The sequence below is a fragment of the Phyllostomus discolor genome, chromosome 9, assembly GCF_004126475.2.
Source record: "Phyllostomus discolor isolate MPI-MPIP mPhyDis1 chromosome 9, mPhyDis1.pri.v3, whole genome shotgun sequence".
Taxonomy (NCBI): Eukaryota; Metazoa; Chordata; class Mammalia; order Chiroptera; family Phyllostomidae; genus Phyllostomus; species Phyllostomus discolor.
Window position 1 is genome coordinate 57,501,217 of NC_040911.2, and position 21,267 is coordinate 57,522,483.

General features: G+C 40.7%; 1 protein-coding gene across 1 annotated transcript in view; it reads left to right on the forward strand.

The window, feature by feature from the left end:
• The first annotated feature begins 419 nt into the window (after positions 1–419).
• Positions 420–21,267, forward strand: part of RAB7A (RAB7A, member RAS oncogene family) — an 83,164-nt gene continuing 62,316 nt past the window's right edge. The window contains exon 1 of the mRNA XM_028524234.2: positions 420–645. The gene's annotated coding sequence lies outside the window, so the exon portion shown is untranslated. The remainder of the gene's footprint in view (positions 646–21,267) is intronic.

Here is a 21,267-nt window from a genome sequence, read left to right on the forward strand (position 1 = left end):
CCACTGTCTTGTCTCCCACTACTCACAGTTCTCCCAGGGAAAACCCGTTCCTAGAGTAGACTTTGTTGATCTTGACTAGCTCAAGGCACATAACTACTTCGCTGATTATCAGGGCCTTCGAGAGAGCGACACTAATAACACTAATGCACGGCCCGGTTTAACTTGGTCTTCTCTCCGGCCCCCCGCTTCCGCCCACTTCGTTATTACGGGGGAACCATAGGATGGCTTGGAAGCTTCAGGTTCTGGGTTCAACATGGCGCCGTCCTTCTCGTTGCCAGAGACTCAAAGATGGCGACAATCATAAGGGGCAGACATGTTTACCCCACGTGATCCAAGCCCAGGCCTCAGGCTACCCGAACGTGACGCAGGATTGAAGCAGGGCTCCTCCCTCACATCACGGACGTCTAACTCCTCGTGACAGGTACTTCCGCTCGGGGCGGTGGCGGTGGCGGAAGTGGGAGCGGAGCCTGAGTCTTGGCCATAAAGCCGGAGGCGGTGGCCGCATTGGTTTTGGAGTCTTAGAGAGCGCCGAAGCGATCGCTGGAATCGGAACTTAGGCTCCTGTCCCTGTCTTCGCTAGCGTCTCCTTCTTCGTAGGAGTCCTCGTGACACTCCCGGCCCGGTGCCCCCAGCGGAGCGGCTGAGGTAAGCAGCGGGCCCAGCCGGGCTGGCTGCCTGGCCCCATCCCCCTCTTCAGCTCCTTGGTCGCCAAGGCCTCGCGTCATCTCTTTCTCGGTCAGGCTCTGCGTCCAGAAGGGGCCCGGCCGGGAAAGGCCGCGTCGCTCAGGGCCCTGTAGCCGCGTCGCTCAGGGCCCTGTAGCAGACCCGGCCTGGGAGAGTTCAGAGGTCGCCGGCTGTGACCTCTGGCCCCGTTACCAACCTGGGGCCGGTAGTCACGGACCCATTATTTGTTGGTGGAGTTAAGACCAGAGACCCGGGAAGGATTCCTGACTTGGGTGGCCGCAGATCGCTGGGAGCCCTGTGCTCGCTGCGGGACGCGCTAGCCGGTTGCTTTCCTTGGAGTAGCGAGCCGGAGAGTGTTGGAGCCGATTTTCAGCTGCTGTTTCGGGGGAAACCAGGCGCCACCATTCGCGCGGGCATTGGTGAAATCTCCCAGGCCTGAGCCACGTTTCCATCTGTTCAGTTGAACAGCCTAACTCTTTTTTAGTGCGTAAAGTTTCCTGACAGCAACTGAATCAGAGCGGTGAGGCAGGTCACATGTACGGGGCTGGCCTCAAACACTCGTATACATGTGACATGCCTCTGGCTCTGGGAGGCAAGGAGCTTTTTATCGTAAACATGTTATGGTAAATCCTGAAGGAAGCTTTCCAACACTGGGGGAAAGACTGGTTGGCTCTGGAACTGTGTGTGGGAACACGAGTCGGGGGCTTCTTACTGCATAATGGTTCCTAAAATTGGGAAAATTGAGAATAATCACTTAGAGTATGCTGGGCAACGTTGAAAGACCTTCACACAGGTTATATTTAATTCTCAGAACACCAGTTATGAAGTATTATTATTGTGCACATTTGTAGATAGGGAAATCAGAAAACAGAGTTTAAGTCATTTGTCTAAGGCCACACTGCTACTAAGTTATGGAGCAGAGATTCAAGCCTAGGCAGCCAGACTCCAAAGCACTATATTTAGTCTGAGGGTTGTAATGCTTTCAGATGCCCCTAAAGCTTGTGGTTTATCTTTTGGCACTTGGAATCTGCCTCTCCTCCTGTCTCTGCTAACCTTTTTTCCTAGTGATGTCTTTGGAAAGGCTCCATTGGTAACATTAGTTCTATCTTCAAGCCATACAATAATCCCATTTTAGGTTGGACTTTTAACACATCTTTTTTGTAGTGCAATGCCAATAAATTAAAAGCTCTGGAATTCTAGCAAAGTACTTAATTGAGGTTTGAAAAATTAGGTTACTTAAATCTTTTGTCAAATGAGGTAGATCTGGCAATCCTGCCGTGTCATCCTTTCCTAAAATCTTAGTACATAATGCCCAGTCGTTGGTTCTTCCTGTTGAAAATACTATATTCTTTCTTTGGTTTCCAAAAGAATAGGCTCTTGTCTCTTGTGTCTTAAGCAGCATATTAGCCTTATGTCTGCTCATCCATGGAATAATAGCCTTCTATTAGTGTGTTTCTCTCTTCATACTTGGGAGAGATTGTTCAGATTTGAGTCTAAGAACTGCAAAGTAAGTTGTAAATACTTTTGAAGGTACTGTCCAAGCTCAAGCTTAGTACTCACAACCCTGTTGTATTCTTAACTTTGCCACCCAGCCTAATGTATTTACAAGAGGGAACCCCCCAAAAACAGAATTTACTTAGGAAATTTATGTATTCTTACAAGTTTAAACTTCAGTCACCTTCAGAGTATTCTCCATTTGAAGCAATACACCTATCGAGACGTTTTTTCCTATGCTCAAAACAGTTTTTGAATGCATCAATTTTGATGCCTTTAGTGCTTCTGCCCTTTTTGGAAGGGGTAAATTTTTTCTCCTCTTCCACATTGGCAAAACATAGTTGCTTGGGGGGAGATCTGGTGAATAAGGAGAGTGGGGCACAAGAGTCATGCACTTTTTTGTTCAAAAGCTGCTGAGCACCTAATGTGGTGTGCGCAGGTGTATTTGTAAATCACCCATATGAAATGGGCAAACAAGCTGAAAGAGTCTTAAAAATCACTGAAGCTGAATGTAGCCTCTCACATCAGCATCAGCTGGTACACTGATACAGATGGGTTCCTAGGACACTCAGCTAGCAGGGGAAGCCTGTATATTACAAGGGGTGTGCCTTACAGAAGATAATTCTGGTTTTTTGGAGGTATCCCCTTGTAAGTGAGTAGTATGTATGGTAACCTTGAATAATATATAAGTATATATAGTAATGAGAAGATAGAGAAGTATAGAGAAGAGTAATGATAAGCACCTTTTCATTTATTCATCAAATGTTTCCAGTATCTACCTTGTATCAGGCATTGCTGGATATTGACTCAGGGATACAGGCATTTTTCCTGTCCACAAGAAGTTTAAGAATAGTGAGTGACCATGGCCAGGCATTATGTTGTGGAATTGCTTGGTGGTAGAACTTGAGTAAGTTTTGGAAACAACTCCTCTTTTTTGGAAAGAGGAGTTGTTTCTCATCTCTACAAGTGAATTCATAATAATCCAGTCGATTGTTCTGGGTAACTTGAAGGCTTTGTTACTTTTAACGACATTTGTATGGTTTGCTCTTGAAGAGATCATGGAAGAGAATATTAGGGTTTCTAATTGCTCATGTCTTTTGAAGAATAGCCTTTTGCTTCTCCTTTTTCTCTGGTAGTATTTTCTTGTTTACACAGGAGGTATTTTAGTTTATGTCCTACCATTAAACACTGCAAATGCTAGCTGTTGCAGTCCTCTTTGAACAAAGGCACATTTGGCATGTTGGATTTTTTTTCTTCAGATGAAGAAGAAAGTTTTAAAGTACTGCATGCCATTCACAGAACACATGTCATCCTAGATAAAACCTGTGTCACCCAACTCCCACAACTGTTCTGGCTCCCTCTTTAAAAGGGGATCTGAATTTGCATTTATGGTAGAACTATATGAGTAAACAGACAGAAGGGTGGAAGGTAGAAGGCACTCAAAAAATAGTTCTTTTCAGTATATTCCTCCAGGTAATTGTTAGCAACCACTTGGAACAGTATTTTTATTTTTTATTTTATTTTTGCCCCCACATGTTACAATCAAAGAGCATTGCTTTATAGTGAAGTGTATCTTTAAATTCAATTACTGACCTCACAGCCAAGTAAAGCAAAAAGATTTTGGTTATTTGATTAGCTTTTAATAAATCTCCAAAGAGCTCTGCACTAGTAACATTTTTGCCCTTACATTCGACATTAGCTTTTTTTGTTCACAAGATGTAGCAAACCCAGACCCCAGATCACACATGTATGACAGTCATCTTATGTACTCTTCCTCTCTGAGCTTTGACATACTTACCATTATTTCTGTGACAAATTGTCTAATGCTCTATCTATGTAATTCAGCATTGACCAGATATTGGACTAAGAGTTACAGGCAAGGCCTTCCAGGTAGGTAAGGAGAGGAGTCCTAGTAAGACTAAAGGGTGGTTCCCCTTGGTACTGATGTCATTCTCTGAAGGAGACTGAAGCTCTTGAAATAAACTGCCTCCTTCCCTTTTGCAGCTACTGACTTTCTGCTGACTCTTATCTCCCATGTAACATTGCCATTGTATTCTCAGGCATTCATCACGTGTGTTATCACTTATCTATTAATGCCATCTAATAGATCTCTGTTAGACTAGATAGACAGATGTCTATGCTGTCTGCAGTTTGCTGTGGCAGCATTCTGCAATGTGTCTATATCTTGCAGTTATTTAACATCACATCTTCCATTTTCTGCTTTTTCCTTCACACACATGCGTTAAATACCAAAAAAGAGTTTGCATTTATGTTTTAAAACTTAATGGTGAGCCCTGGCTGGCGTAGCTCAGTGGATTGAGCACGGGCTGGGAACCAGCCAGGGTACATTCCTGGGTTGCAGGCTATAACCCCCAGCAACCGCACATTGATGTTTCTCTCTCTCTCTATCTCCCTATCTCCCTCCCTTCCCTCTCTAAAATGAATAAATAAAATCTTTTAAAAAAAAACCCAAAAAACTAGATAATTACATAAAATGTATTGACTGGAAAATCAATACAAAAAAAAAAAACCTTAATGGTGATTGTGGTAAAAGTGATGTGGTGGGTGAAATCAGAACAGGCTTTTTAGCTGTTTTTCTCACTAGTTTCAGTTTTAATACTCCAGGCTGTGATTTCAAAATCAAATTTAAGAATAGCTACTTGCACAATGTCTCTTTGGGGAAGGAAGAGATCTTGGGTGTTGGTTACAATGGTGACATACAGAACCGATCTTGTTTGTGTGAAGATGCAGTTTTGTTTTGTTTTGTTTTTTTAAGATTTTACTTATTTATTTTTTAGGCAGAGGGAAAGGGAGAAAGAGAAGAGAAATATCAATGTGTGGTTGCCTCTCATGCACCCCTTTCCTGAGGACCTGGCCCACAACCCAGGCATGTGCCCTGACTGGGAATCGAACCAGCGACCCTTTGGTTTGCAGGCAGGCGCTCAGTCAGGGCAAGATGCAGTACTTAATGCAGAGGACCTCAAGCTTCCCCTAGGGCTCTCTGTTTTGGTGATGTCATCACTGCTGTGGAGATCAGTCTGACAGATTTCTTTTGTCCATTTTCTGATTTCTTAGGACTGCTTTATGTTAGTACAGAGAAAATCTAAGGAAGCATGTTAAGGAAGGACTTGCTACCTGGGCAGTTTTATGAATTCTGTAACTTTGCTTGGCTCTCAAATGTGCTTCTACTCTTTTAAGTGAAGAGCTATGTCTTAACTGTTGGCTTTCCTGGAGTTATCCAGCACAGTTCAGGAATCCTTTAAAAATTACATTGTGGTACATCTGAAACTAATTGCAAAATAATATTGAATGTAAACTGTAATAGAAAATTTTTTATTGTTTTCCTATTGTCCCAATTTCCCCCCTTTGCCCTCCTCTGCCCTTCCCATGCCCCACTCCCACAGTCAATTCCCATGCTGTTGCCCATGTCCATGGGTCATTCATGCATGTTCTTTGACTAGTCCCTTCCCCTTCTTTATACCATTATTCCTTTCTCCCATCCCCTCTGGTCACTGTCAGTCTGTTCCATGTTTCCATGTCTGTGGTTCTATTTTGTTTGTTAGTTTATTTTGTTCATTAGATTCCTCCTACAGGTGAGATCATACTGTCTTTCACCAACTGGCTTATTTCACTTAGCATAATATTCTCCAGTTCCATCCATGCTGTCGCAAAAGGTAGGATTTCCATATTTCTTCCTGATGTACAGTATTCCATTGTATAAATGTACCACAGTTTTTTGATCCACTCATTTAGTGATTGGTACTTTAGGCTATTTCCATCACTTTGCTATCGTAAATAGCACTGCTGTAAACAGGGGTGCATAAGTTCTTTGGAATAGGTGATTGAGGATTCTTAGGGCTTATTCCCAGCAGCTGAATTTCTGGGTCAGAAGGCAGTTCCACTTTTAGTTTTTTGAGGAAATTCCATTCTGTTTTCCACAGTGGTTGCACCAGTATGCATTCCCACCAACCAGTGCACTAGGGTTCCCTTTTCTCCACATCCTCTCCAACACTTGTTTGTTGATTTTTAATGATGGCCATGCTGACCAGTGTGAGGTGATACCTCATTGTGGTTTTAATTTGCATCTTTCTGTTGGCCAGTGATGTTGAGCATCATTTCATATATCTATGGGCTATCTGTATGTCCTCCTTGGAGAAGTGTCTGTTAGTCCTTTGCCCATTATTTAATTGTGTGGTTTGTCGTCTTCATGTAGAGTCAGATGAGTTCTTTATATATTTTGAAGATCAAACCCTTGTCCGATATATCATTGGTAAATATGTCCTCCTACACAGTTGGTTCTCTTTTCATTTTGATGATGGTTTCTTTAGTTGTGCAGAAGCTTTTTAATTTGATGTCCTGCTTATTTAATTTTTCCTTTATTTCCCTTGTCTTAGGAAATATATCTATGAAAATATTGCTATGTGGGATATTTGAAATTTTACTGCCTATGTTTTCCTCTCAGATTTTTATGGTGTCATGACTTACATAAGTCTTTTATCCATTTTGAGTTTATTCTGTTGTATGGTGTAAGTTGGTGGTGTAGTGTCTTTTTTTTTTTTTTTTTTTTGTGCATATATAAGTCCAGATCTCCCAACACCATTTATTGAAGAGGCTGTTTTTACTCCATTGTATACTCATGCCCCCTCTGTCAAATAATTAATTGACCATAGAGACTTGGGTTTATTTCTTGGCTCTCTATTCTATTCCATTGATTTATGTTTCTTTTTTAAAGTGTATTTTATTGATTATGCTATTATAGTTGTCCCAGTGTTTTTCTCCCATTTATCTGCCCTCTGCTTGGTACCCCCATTCCTTTCAGTAGTACCCCCTGCCCCTTTAGTTCATGTCCATGGATTGTACATAAAAGTTCTTTGGCTTCTCTATTTCCTATACTATTCTTAACCTCCCCCCATCTATTTTGTACCTAATTATGCTTCTTATTCCCTGTACCTTTTCTGCATCCTCCTCAGTAGTAACCCTCCATGTGATCTCCATTTCTATGATTTTATACCTGTTCCAGTTGTTTGCTTAGTGTGTTTTTGTTTTTCTTAGGTTCAGTTGTTGATAGTTGTGAGTTTGCTGTTATTTTACCTTCATAGTCGTGATCTTTTCCTTAGAAAACTCCCTTTAACAGTTCATATAGTAAGGGCTTTGTGATGATAAACTCCTTTAAGTTTATCTTGTTTGCGAAGCACTTTATCTGCCCTTCAATTCTAAATGATAGCTTTGCTGGATAGAGTAATCTAGGTTGTAGGTCCTTACTTTTCATCAGTTTGAATACTTCTCGCCATTCCCTTCTTGCCTGCAAGGTTCCTTTTGAGAAATTGGGTGACAGTGTTATGAGAACTCCTTTGTAGGTTAAGTCTCTGCTTTTCTCATGCTGCTTTTAAGATTAGTTTTTTATCTTTAACCTTTGGCATTTTAATTATGATGTATACATCATAATTAAAGAGGACCACACCATACATTGGTGTGGTCCTCTTTGGGCATAACTTTTTTGGGACTCTCTGAGCTTCCAAGACTTGCATGTTTATTTTCTTTGCAGGATTGGGGATGTTTTCTGTCATTATTTTTTCCAGTAAGTTTTCAGTTTCTTTCTTTCTTTCTGTCTTTCTTTCTGTCCTTCCTTCCTTCCTTCCCACTACATTTATTTATTTTTAGGGAGAAGGGAAGGGAAGGAAAAAGAGAGGAAGAGAAACATTAATGTGTGGTTGTATCTCACATGCCCCCTACTGAGGACCTGGCCAGCAACCCAGGCATGTGCCCCCACTGGAAATCAAGCCAGTGACCCTTTGATTCACAGGCTGGCACTCAATTCATTGAACCACACCAGCCAGGGCAGTTTTTAATTTTTTGCTCTTCCTCTTCTCCTTCAAGCACCCCTATGATTCAGATGTTGGAACATTTAAAGGTGTTCCAGATAACTTTATAAGCCTCCCCTCATACTTTTGAATTCTTGTTTCTTTCTGTTTGTATAAAATGTTATTTCTTCCTTCTATTCCAAATCATTGGTTTGAGTCCCCGCTTTCTTTTCTTCACTGTTGGCTCCCTGTATATTTTTCTTTTTTTTCTTTTTTCTTTTTGATTATACTATTACAGTTTTCCCACTTTTCCCCCCTTTATTCCCCCCTCTGCTTTCCCCCCCAATTCTCCAGCATTCTCCAGCACTGCCATGGACTTAGTTCATGTCCATGGGTTGTACATATAAGTTTTTTGAGTCCTCTGTTTCCTATACCATTTTTATCTCTCCCCATCTATTTTATACCTACTAATTATGGTTCTTCTTCCCTGTACCTTTTACCCCCATTCCTGCCTTCCCCCTCCCCACTGAAATCCCTCTATGTGATGTCAATTTCTCTGACTCTGTTCCTGATCTAGTTTGCTTAGTTTTTGTTTTTGTTATTTTTCTTTTCTTTTAGGTTCATTTGTTGATAGTTGTGAGTTTGTTGTCATTGTAATGTTCATATTTTTGATTATCTTTTTCTTAGATAAATTCCTTTAACATTTCATATAATAAGGGGTTGGTGATGGTGAACTCTTTAACTTGACCTTACCAGGGAAGCACTTTATCTGCCCTTCCATTCTAAATGATAGCTTTGCTGGATAGAGTAATCTTGGATGTAGGTCCTTGCCTTTCATGACTTCAAATACTACTTTCTAGCTCCTTCTTGCCTGCAAGGTTTCTTTTGAGAAGTCAGCTGATAGCCTTATTTATGGGCTTTCCTTTGTAGCTAACTCTCTCCTTCCTCTTATTTCTTTTAGGATTCTCTCTTTATCTTTAATCTTGGGTAACTTAATGATGATGTGCCTTGGTGTGTTCCTCTTTGTGTCCAACTTCATTGGGACTCTCTGTGCTTCCTTGACTTCCTGGAAGTCTATTTCCTTCATCAGATTGGGGAAGTTTTCTTTCATTACTTGCTCAAATAAGTTTTCAATTTCTTGCTGTTGTTCTCCTTCTGGCACCCCTATAATTTGTATATTGGAATGTTTCATGTGGTCCCAGAGATTCCTCAGCCTCCCTTCCATTTGTTTTTTGAATTCTTGTTTCTTTATACTGTTCTGGTTGGCTGTTTATTTCTTCCTTTTGTTTCAAATTGTTGCTTTGAGTCCTGGTTTCTTCCTATCACTGTAGATGCCCTGAATATTTTACTTTATTTCATTTTGGGTATCTTTCATTTGTTTTTTCATTTTTTGACCAAGCTCAATCAGCTCTGTGAGCATTTTGATTACCAGGGCTTGAAATTCTCCATCAAATAGGTTGGCTATCTCTTCATCACTTGTTCTCTTTCTGAGGCTTTGCTCTGTTTTCTCATTTGGGCCATATTTATTTGTTTTGGTGTACCTGATAAGTAGTAAGGGGGCAGGCCTTAGGTATTCACCAGGGCAGGGCAACCCTCTTTGCTGTGTTGTGGCACTGCCTGTGGGGGAGGGGCCAGAGAGGGAACAATGGGGCTCATCTGTTCGTCTCTGGTGCACTTTACACTGGATGCTTGTGTGAGACTGGGAGTTTCTCTCACTGCGTCAAATGCCATAGTCCACAGTCAACTCTGAGTCAGTTTCCCCTTAAGTCAGCCCTGCCTGTGCAGCCTGCTGCCTCACTGTAGCCAGCCCCACCTGCCCAGTCTGATGCTTTGCCTCGGTTTTTTTGAGCTGGTCCACTGCCTTACTGGTCTGTTTGGTCTGGTTGACTGTTTCTTTAATTCTGTGGTTGTCGGAGTTCCATGTAGTTTGATTTTCAGGCACTTCTGATTGTTTATTGATTTTTAGATTGGTTGTTAGATTAGTTGTGTGAGGAAGCAGAGGATTTCTCCTACCATCTTGGCCAGAACCCCCCTGTATATTTTTCTTTATTTCCCTTTGTATAGCCTTCACTTCTTCATTTTGTGGTCACAGTCAGTCATTTCTCTGAGTATCCTGATCCACCAATGTTTTGAACCCTGCATCTGATAAGTTGGCTATCTTTTTGTTGCTCAGTTCTTTTTCTGGAGTTTTGATCTGTTCTTTCATTTGGGCCATATTTCTTTGTCTCTTCAATTTGTAGGCACATCGGTTATGTTGTAAAGGGTAGAGCCTAAGGTATTTGCCAGGGAGGGCAGACCACCTTGCTGAGTTGTGCTGTATATGGGCAAAGGGTCAGAGAGGAAACAGTGCTGCCTTCTTGGCTCTCTTCCTGCTTTCAGTTGCTTCTCTCTCACTTCCCCCATGCGACTGGCACCTTTCTAGCTTCTGCCTTGGTGCTGATTCCCCAAGTACATGGGCTCGTGTATGTTCCAGGATCCTGTGGGCCCCTCAAATGGATTCTTCTGAGAGACTGGCCATTTCTTCACTGCAACCCCCACAGGTGTTTACAGCCAGAGGTTAGAAGGCTTTATTTTCTTGGTGTTGAAACCCTGTGTTACTCAGTCTTTCCTGGGCCGGGATTTCTCAGTACTCAGTGTTACTCCCAGTTTTTTCTGCACCGTAATGTGGGACTATCTGGTTTGCCAGCTACTGCATTGCCACGTGTCCTCTCTGCACCAGCTGCCCATCTCCACCCCTGCAACCAATCTGGATGAATGTTTATTCTTTAACTCCTTGGTTGTTGGACTTCTATCGTTCCATTTTCTGGCAGTTCTGGTTGTTTTTTATTTTAGATTATCCTTTTGGAGGCAAAGTGTATCTACCTACACCTCTCTTGGTTGGAATCCGATCTGTTCTTTAAAATTTTTTAAAAAATTGCATTGCAAGTAAATAGTGTTATCATTGGCTTTCAGTCTTTCTGTGCGATGTAAAAAAGTTTTGTTTCCATTTGACAAACCTCCCATAACTATTCTGGCTCCCTGGTCTTTAAAAGGGGCAAACCTTTTACTTTGAGTTATTTGAGAATACATAGCAAGACTTCTATATATTAACCTTTAAAATAACCCAATGGTAACAACATACACTATGAAAAATAGTGCCTATTATACGAGGTCTGTCCTGAAGGTATTCACTATGTAATATGAAAAATAGAGAGACATTTATTTATTTATTTTTAAAAATAGAATGTCAGCTTTTTTTTTTTAAGATTTTATTTATTTATTTTTAGAGAGGGGAAGGGAGAGAGAAAGAGAGAGAAACATTGATGTATGGTTGCATCTCACATGGCCCCCACTGGGAACTTGGCCCACAACCCAGGCATGTGGCCTGACTGGGAGTCAAACCTGTGACCCTTTGGTTCGCAGCCCGTGCTCAATCCACTAAGCTATGCCAGCCAGGGCGAGACATTTATTGAAGAAGACTCAATATGCAAGAAATATTGTACATAGGATAATGATGCCTCAGTCCCCTTCAAAGTTAGGCACCTTGGAACTTCACATAGTTCTCCCAGTTGTCATCAGTTGCCCCATTGTACTTTCCTGAATCTCATCAGCAGTCTTAAATATCTTCTCTTTTAGAGATGATTTCGATTTTGGGAAAAGCCAGAAGTTGCAAGGTACCAAATCTGGTCTGTAGGGAGACTGAGTCACCTGGGTGATTTGATGTTTTGCCAAATAGCTCTGCTCAAGACATGATGCATGGGCAGTGCCTTGTTGTGATGAAGCTGCCAATCTTCCAGTTGCCCATAGCTGGGGCTTTCTGAATCATTCGTATAGTTGCCTTGGAGGAATGTTCAAGCTTAACACAAAGTTTGATGGAGATTTGTTACTCTTCTTGCTCAGTCATTTTGATTGCAATGCACATGCTCACTCAGTGGGCCTCCCACTCCCACTGACTAGTATAGTGAGGTCATTGTTGTTTATGCATGCACATTCCAATCCATTCTCCTTGGCTGCCACGTTACATTGATGTTACATGAACCATTCTCGTTATATTAATAGTGGACTTTTTCTGGACAGACCTTGTATATGGTATTTAATCAGTTTACTAACAATTCTCTGTGCACTTACAGATCTGGGCATCCCTGAAATAATTCTCAGTCATCTGGGCAGCCCACAGGTTAAGAGCCACTCTTAAATTCTCTGACCTGTGCCACTTAGCTGATGGTTGTTAAAGAGTGTTATTGTTTTGTAGAAATCTTTGTACACAATATTTGTCTTTAAATGCTTTTTTAGTATTTGTGTAATGCTTAAATCTGCATAGGATTTCATTTAATACTCATGGCAATTGTATAGGCTTAAAGGATAGCCATTTCTGTATTTGTGCCTGATATAGCTAGGCTGGGTACTCAGGTAGCCCACCTACTAGAATGCTAATCTAAGTCCATGTAGCTTGTGTTCTTCCTGAAGCACTATCCTGCCTTTTTGATTATACATGATTGGAATAAAGGTCTCAGTGTTTGTTTATAAAAAATGTATCTTTCTGCCCTGGATGGTATGGCTCAGTGGACTGAATGCGGGCCTGCAAACCAAAGGGTCGCTGGTTTGATGCTCAGTCAGGACCCATGCCTCGGTTGTGGGCCAAGTCCCCAGTGGGGGGGTGCTTGAGAGACAACCACAGGTTGATGTTTCTCTTCCTCTCTTTGTCCCTCCTTTCTCCTCTCTAAAAATAAGTAAATAAAATCTTAAAAAACAATTAAAAATTTTAAAAATGTATCTTTCTCCCACTACTTTATTTAAATGACATTTCTGTTTTTCTGTTTATTAAATCTGTCTGTTCTTGTGGGGGGGTAAATAGGAAAATAAAGAAGTAAAAAAAAAAAAAGAAAAATTAGATTTACTACCTAGATGAAGATCAAGATATTAACTGGTTATTTTCTTCCTATGAATGTATTTTAATACCTTTAATGAAATTGAATAAAAAATGTGAAAATTTAACTGGGGAGGGGACTGGACACTCTTGACTCCTTTGATCTAAACTGGAGATTATCTCCTGGGATCATGTGACTAGCTGTATCTTTCAAATGTTTAATGGCAGTAGGTAAAGAACCTGATGCATCTAGTTCGAAAATAAGGTTTATTTGCTGTAGTGACACTGGAGAAGCAGAATGTTGCCTTTATTTTTAAGTAATTTGTCATTTCTATATTTTAGTAAACTTTGAATTTGAAGTAGAACATACATACATGAAAATACACAAATAAGTGAACATGAAACATTTCCATAAAGTCAGAAGCCCCCTTGTGCCTCCTTCAAGTAATTATCGTCCCCTTCTCCCAGGGTAATGAGTCTGCTGATTTTTAACACTATTAATTTTGCCTGATTGGGACTTTGTATAAATGGAATCATACACTATGTACTCTTCTGCATCTGTTTTCTGTGACTCACTGTTCGTGAGATTTTGTGTTGAGTGTAGTTGTAACTCCATTTTTGTTGCTTAGTAGTATTCCATTATGTAATATACCATAATGTATTTATTAACTTATTGATGGGCATTTGGGTAGTGTGTAATTTATTGCTGTTGTGAGTACATATTTCCTTAGGTTAATACAGAGGTGTGGAAGGCTGAGTTTTAGGCAGTGTATCTGTATTCTTTTGCCAGGGCTACAGGAACATATACCGCAGAATGGATGGCTTAAACAATGAACATATATCTTTTTGTAATTCTGGATGGTAGAAGTCTAAAATCAAGGTGTCAGCAGGGTTGGTTTCTTTATAAGCCTCTCTTGTTGGCTTGTAGATGACCATTTTCTTCCAGTGTTTTCATATGGTCTTTCCTCTGTACCTGTCTCTGTTCTAATCTCTTTTTCTTACAAGGACATTAATCATATTGTTTAGGGTTCACCCTTATGACCTCATTTAATCTTGACCTCTTTTAAAGTTTCTGTCTCCAACTAATACAGTCACATTCTGAGGTATTGGGGGTTAGGACTTTAACATATGGAATTTGGGGAACACAGCTTTCAGCTCCTAACTGTATCTATTACACTTTGGTAGTTATTGCCAATTTTCTAAAGTTGTACCAGTTTATACTCCTGCCAGTAGTGTATGAGAGTTCCATGTACTCGACATTTTTGCTAACACTGTTATTTTCTGTTTCTTTTGTTTTTGCCCTTCTGATAGGAGGCTGTTTCTTTATGGCTCCATTCGGTACCAGAATACACAGCCCTTGCGGATGTGAGGAGGTTGTCATTGGAGCAAAATTTGTCATAGTTTGAGAGCAAATGCTTCTGAAAAGCAGAATGGCTTTCCCTGACTGGTTTGGCTCAGTGAGTTGGGTGTCCTTCTGCAAACCAAAAAGGTTCCTGGTTCAATTCCCAGTCAGGACACATGCTTGGGTTGCGGGTTCAGTCTTTGGTCAGGGCACACAGGAGAAGCAACTCATCAGTGCTTCTCTCCCTCTCTTTCTCTCTCCCTCTCTCTAAAAAAAGGAAGGGAGGGAGGAAAAAGAAAAAAGCAGAATGGCTTCAGTCTTAGTGAGCTGTTAGCCCTTCATAGTTGTTCTTTTTTTTTTTTTTAATTTTATTTATTTATTTTTAGAGAGGGAAGGGAGGGGGAGGGAGAGAGAGAGAGAGAGAGAGAGAAACATCAATGTGCAGTTGCTGGGGGTTATGGCCTGCAACCCATGCATGTACCCTGGCTGGGAATCGAACCTGGGACACTTTGGTTCCCAGCCTGCACTCAATCCACTGAGCTACGCCAGTCAGGGCTGAGAATTAGCCCTGACTGTGGATTAGTTTTTGCCTTGGTACTCTGAATCTGTTGCTAGTGGTATAATTGGCACCAAAATATCATGTGTGGGGGGTAAACCTAGCCATAGTAGTCTGTGCTTTCATTCAAATTCTTTTAGTCTGACACTTGAGTATGTGTTCCCTAACATACATGATAGGAGTAATTCTCTTTTGAATGTTCTCACTGATAATTTAGATACTAGGTGGTGTTTTTTGGTTGGAATATTATTACATGACTTTGTCTCTCCCCTGTTTAAATTCCTTGAGGGCAAGGATAAATCATTATTCTAGGATGGATCTTGAAATATTACTCAGTCAACTTAAAAGATACTCTCCAGTTCTAACTTTGTACAATAAGTTACTGTTTGTAGCATATCAGTTATGGTTCTAAGCCACTGGTTAGTATGTATAGCTTTCTTGAATGATAAACTGTGTTCTGTGTTCATTTGACAGATTTTTATTGTGTGCTATAGGAAAACACTGCTGGCAACTATGGGGAGCATAAAATGAAAAGCACAGGAAGTTTAGGAATAATTATGAAGACAAAACAGATGAGAGTCATAAATATAGCTTAAAGAAAATGCTAGATGTACTCTAGTTAGAGGTGGCTGGATTAAATGGGTGCTGAGTGGGTTTTTGGATAAATTGATTTGCAAGGGAGACTTGGGAAAACCATTACCGTTGGAGTGAAGGTATAAGCAAATAAAGGAGGTAGGGAAATGGTAAGGCAGATGAAGAGACTGCAGTATTTCCAATTTGGGAGTGACTGTATGTATGGGGACCAAACTGGAGGAGGGAGGGAGAGATTGGCACTTGAATGCCATGTTTAGTGGTTGATATTTAAAAATATCAGCCAAAGTGATGTTTCACTGGATAATGCCAGGATAGGATATAGGTTTTGGTATCCCAATATGAATGAGTAATGGCTTTGATGTTTCTTAAAGCTTATCTAAAAAAAAAAACACATTTAGAGAATGGTGAGGCTAGGCCCAAAGTACAAGTGTTACGCTTAAACCTTCAAAGATGTGCTTCCTCTGCAGTGCCTTTAGCACATGTTAAAAGTGTAGGAGCTGGTTTGGGGAATGGGATGGAGGAGAGAGCAGTTAGTTGGATTTTCCTTTAGCCAGCCAGCCCATTGTGGGCTCCTCTTGGTAATTTATGGGCAATATGTGTTTTACTAGCTAAGTGCCTGAGATGGTCTGGGGTTGATGTCAAAAGCTTTTAAGCTGTTGAAAATAGTTTTGTGTAACTGTTTTTCTAGGTATCTGCTTTTCAGTTTGTGATACCAAAAAGAAGGGGGGAAAAGGCACCATCATCCTGGCCTCTTACTAAAAGAGGACTCTTAGCTCTTGGTTTGGTACCTGCATTTAGAAATCTTGAATACAGTGGGAACATCATCCCTCAGTCTATTGGTCTAGACTATGAAGTCCTCTGAACAAAAATTGCTTTCCTAGGAACTTGTTTCTTTATGAAAGTTTCCTTAGTTTTTTTCCCTCCCCACATGAATGCGATACCTGAAATAAAGTATATTTGTAAACAATCTCTTTACATTTTATAGAGCTCAACTGTTAGCTTATTTTTCAATTCAAAGTTCAAACTAAGCAGAATTTGAGTTTTCACCATCTTTTTTTCAGATGAGAGAATGGCCTGAAAGGACATGCTTGCTACTGTGGAGTCCTGGAGTAGTGGAACTTGGACTAACACTCAGTATTCTCAGTTGACAGGTTTCTTTAAACCAAATAGTGGTGAGAAGAATAGGAAGAATAGTATCTTCTATATAAAATGTATTGTTCATTTTTTTCAAAGAAGGATGCTTTGATTATTCTGTTTCTTTTGAAATGTAAATTTCCAGGCAGTGAATTTTCAAGCATTATCAGACTGAATAGGCTGAGTTATTCTGTAGTAACAAATAAACTTAAAATGGCAGGAAACAACATAGGTTTATTTTTTGTTTATGCAGCATGTTTAGTGTGGGTGTCTAGGGGCTATACATTCTTACTCCAGATGAAGGAGCAGGTACAATATGGAATATTGCCAGTGTTCTTGACAAAGTGGGGGAAAAAAACTATTGGAAGGTCTTGCTCCTTCAGTTAAATGTCCCAGCCCAAAAATGACATGTCACTTCTGCTTACAACACACTAGACAGAATGAGTCACATTGCACAAGAGACCAAGAAGTGCGATTCTACCGTGGACTTGGAAAGCAGAGTTGGAAATATTTGAGGAAATGGTACTAGTCAGCTGGCAATTTATTTTTATTTTTTATTTATTGATTTTAGAAGGGGAGAGAGAGAAATACTGATTTTTGTTGTTCCACTTATTTATGCATTCATTGGTTGATTCTTTATGTTTCCAGACCAGGGATTGAACCCACAACTGTGATGTATTGGGACAATGCTTTAACCAACTGTGCTACCCAGCCAGGGCTTGGCTGGTAATTTAAATGCTAAGAAAGCTGCCAGGCTACTCATCATCACTCATAAATCACCATTCTGTCCTAAGAAACTGATTTATTTAATTTATTTATTATTATTTTTTAATATATTTTTTAAAATATTTTATTTATTTATTATTTTAAAAAATTTTATTTATTTTTCGATAGGGAGAGAAACATCAGTGTGGGGTTGCCTCTCACATGCCCCCCACTGGGGACCTGGCCTGCAACCCAGGCATGTGCCCTGACTGGGAATTGAACCTGCGACCCTTGGGTTCACAGGCCGGCGCTCAGTCCACTGAACCAGGTCAGCCAGGGCCGATTTCTTTTAAGTGATGTCCAGTAACCTCAGTTCATGCAACTTGAAATATCCTTTGCACGAAGTGTGAATGAAATGATTGAGTCTGAGCCCTCCCTTGCTTTCCATAATTTCAGTGTTGGAATCATATAAGGCTTACTGTCTTTTGTCCTGGCCAGGCGGCTCAGTTGGAGCTTTGTTCCATATACCAGAAGGTTTCAGGTTCGATCCCCAGTCAGGATATATGCCTGGGTGGTGGGTTCGATCCCCATTTGGGACTTGTATGGGAGGGGGCCAATCAATGTTTCTCTGTTACATTGATGTTTTTCTTTCTCACTTATTCTTTCTGTAAAATCAATTAACATATTCTCAGGAGAGGGTTTAAAAAAAAAGCTTCATGTGTTTTTACTGGTTCCTCAACCCCTCTCCTCTACTATCCTTTTTGTAAAGTACTATCATAGTGTTAAAGTACTTCTTAGTCCTGTTCCTTCCCTGTGTTAAAAAACAAAAACCAACTGCATATATTTCAAAAATCTTTATGGCTGTATTCAAAGTTTCAAGATTCAGGCAGCGTCCCATCTAGCAGACAGAAAGAAGCTCCAAAGAGCTGTACAGAATTACTTTCAAAAGGAGGAGGGGGCGGGAAAAATAAGTAAACTACCAAAGAGTGGATTATTTGTGGTGAGGACATTTCGGGGATGGCAGGGGCCTGTCAAGCAGATTACCTCACTAGTGCTGAACAGGTGATTCCATATTGACTAGTTTAAAATTCCATTTCTGGGGGAAGCTAAAACTGTAATTTAGTCAAGTATTTATTCCTTGGTTTGGTGATATGAGGCTTAGTACAAGTGACTTCATTTTAGGCTTGTTGTCTCCTTTTTTAAATACTTGTCCACAGAACTTGATGTTTTTTCATACCCTTTGGGTTGTGGCCTCCACAAGTTGTCTAACTTGTCTTTCTGGTTTTGCCCTTTTGATGCACATCTTGTATTACCCTGAATTGCTTTACTTACCTTTTCCATGCCACACTTTATTCCTTGCTCCCTTTATCTTCATTTCTTAACTAACTCATATACCACTAGCTCCATTTTAAAGCTTTTCTTGGCCACTTAAGCACATTCTGTTCTCACCTTTCACTGAATACATGTGAGTGCATTTTATATATGTGTCTTACCTACCCTGGGAGAGGATCTTCAGGGTAGATCCTAGACTGATTTATCTGTTTTTCCCCAAAAGTTTCCAAGAACTAAGAAATATTCCCAAGTGGCTTTTGATAGATGCATGTACACATGCGTCTGTTGTTCCCTGGCTGAAAAACAGAAATACCTATAGTAAATTCTTCACATTATTATTTGAAATCAGTGGACAACTGGTCAAGACAGAGGAGTAAGAAAATAATGTGTTCGCTTCTTTTCATGGCTGCATCAAAATTACAACTAAGTTATAGAAAAACTACTCTAGAGAAGCACCTGAAGACTAGGTTAACAACAGAACTCCTATAACTAAGGATATAAAGAAGCCACCTCAAGACAGGTAGAAGGGGTGGAGACACAGAAGGGGCTTCTACACCTATGAGTGGCAGTTATATCTTGGCAGTAGAGATCTCCTCTGAGGAACAGGGGATTCCAGCCCCACACCAGGCTCTCTAGCCTGGCAAAAGGAGTCCCTAGAACATCTGGCTGTTAAAATCAGTGGGGATTACATTGGAGATGGAGGGCTGTACACCGAAATGTCCTCTTAAAGGGCCTGCATACAGGCTCACAAACAATGGTGCAAAGCTCCAGCAAAGGGACTGCAATTTGAAAAGTGCCAGAGACATATGGTAAAGTGAATTTTCTAGCTTCAGATCAAGGGCTGGAGGGGAAGCCGTCTCCTGGACTGAACTCCTGACAGGCACCGTTGTTCCTTTGTTGAGTTCTTCCACTACCCAGCCTGCATGCCCAGGTGGGTACCAAATCTGGGTCTCCACCACCTTGCCTAACACCTGGTTCTGTTTGTCCCACCCTCGTTGATGATTCACTGAGACCCAACCCAACTCACCAGTGGCTCCAACCTATTTCGGTAGTGGTTCCTTACAAGCAGCTGACCTTGTACCCTGCTGTGGACTTGCCTAAAATTTCAAGTGTCCACAAACCCCAAATAAGCAACTGGCCTCCATATTTTTATTGTGTGCATACATACACCTTGTACCTCTTATTGAGTGTCCCCAAACCTGGCACTAGTGACAGCTGATGGTGCCAGCAGCTGCAAACGGCAGATCACTTTGTACCTGGGTCAGGAACAGTCAACAGCTGATTCGTTGGGGCCTGCAATGGAGTCCCTCTCAAGAAGTGCCAGAACCAACACACCTGTGGGCTAGTTTCAGACCACAGCAGAACACCACCCAATTAGCTCCAAAAATGACACACCCAAAGGTGGACTCAACAGGCATCAGAGCCCCACTGAAATGAGTCTTGCTCAGTGGGGTCAGCCCCAAGCAACAGCTCATCAGCTGTAGTCTCAGCCACTCCTCACAGCCCATCAGCCTGAGGCTCAGTTCCACCCACAGATGTGCAAACAACAATCAAGGTTATAAGAGGAGAGCTCACACAGCCCATACTAGGGACACCCTTGGAGCAGCTCGCTCAGTTGGCCAGGGAAACTGGGGCACTGGGCTGTACAGGACACTTACTACATTAAGTTCACTATGCCAAGGCTGGGTGACGTAGCATATCTACATAGTACATAGAAACAAACACAGGGAGGCAGCCAAAATGAGGAGACACATATTTCCCAATTGAAAGAACAAGAACCAAACTCCAGAAAAAGAACTAAATGAAATGGAGGCAAGCAATCTATCAGTTATACAAAAAAAAAAAAAAAAAAAAGAAACCATAAAAAAAGAAATAGAATACAGTGATTATAATGGAGACTATGTTAGATGGAATTAACAGCAGATTAGATGAACCAGAGGATTGAGTTGCTTTGGAAGATAAGGTAGCAGGACATCCCCAATCAGAACAGCAAAAAGAAAAAGAATTTTAAAAAATGAGGGTAGTTTAAGGGGCCTCCAGGACTGCATAAAGTGTAAGGACATTTGAATCAAAGGCGTACCTTTGATTCAACCTATTTGAAGAAATGAAAGAGAAGTGACAACTGACATCACAGAAATATAAAAAATTATAAGAATATTATGAACAATTATATGCTAACAAATTGGGCAGATAGAAGAAATGGATATAGTTCTAGAACCATACAATTTTCCAAGACTGAATCAAGAAGAAACAAAATCTGAATGGGAAGTACCTACTAATGAAATTGAATCAATAATTAAAAAAACTCCCCAACAAACAAAAATCCTGACCAGGAGCCTTCACCAGTGATTTTTACCAAACATTCAAAGAAGCAGTAATGCCTGTCCTCAAATTATTTGTAGGGAAGTCTTCAAACTCATTTTATGAAGTCAGCATTACCCTGTTACCAGAAAGTAAAGACCTCACAAAAAAGCAAATAATAGAGTCAAAATCCCTGGTGAACACAGATGCAAAAAGATCCTAAGAAAATATTAGCAAACCAAAATCAGCAAATCATTATTATATGAAATATTAAAGAGACTTAAGAAAAAGATCACTACAATGAACATTAAAATGGCAATAAATACATAGCCATATCAACAGTTGAATGTAAACAAGAAACTAAGGAAACCAACAGAACAGAAACAGAATCATAGATATGAGAACATTGGGGTGGTGGCCAGTGGGGAGGGGTTTCTGGGAGAATGGAGGAAAAGGTGAAGGGATTAAGAAGTACAAA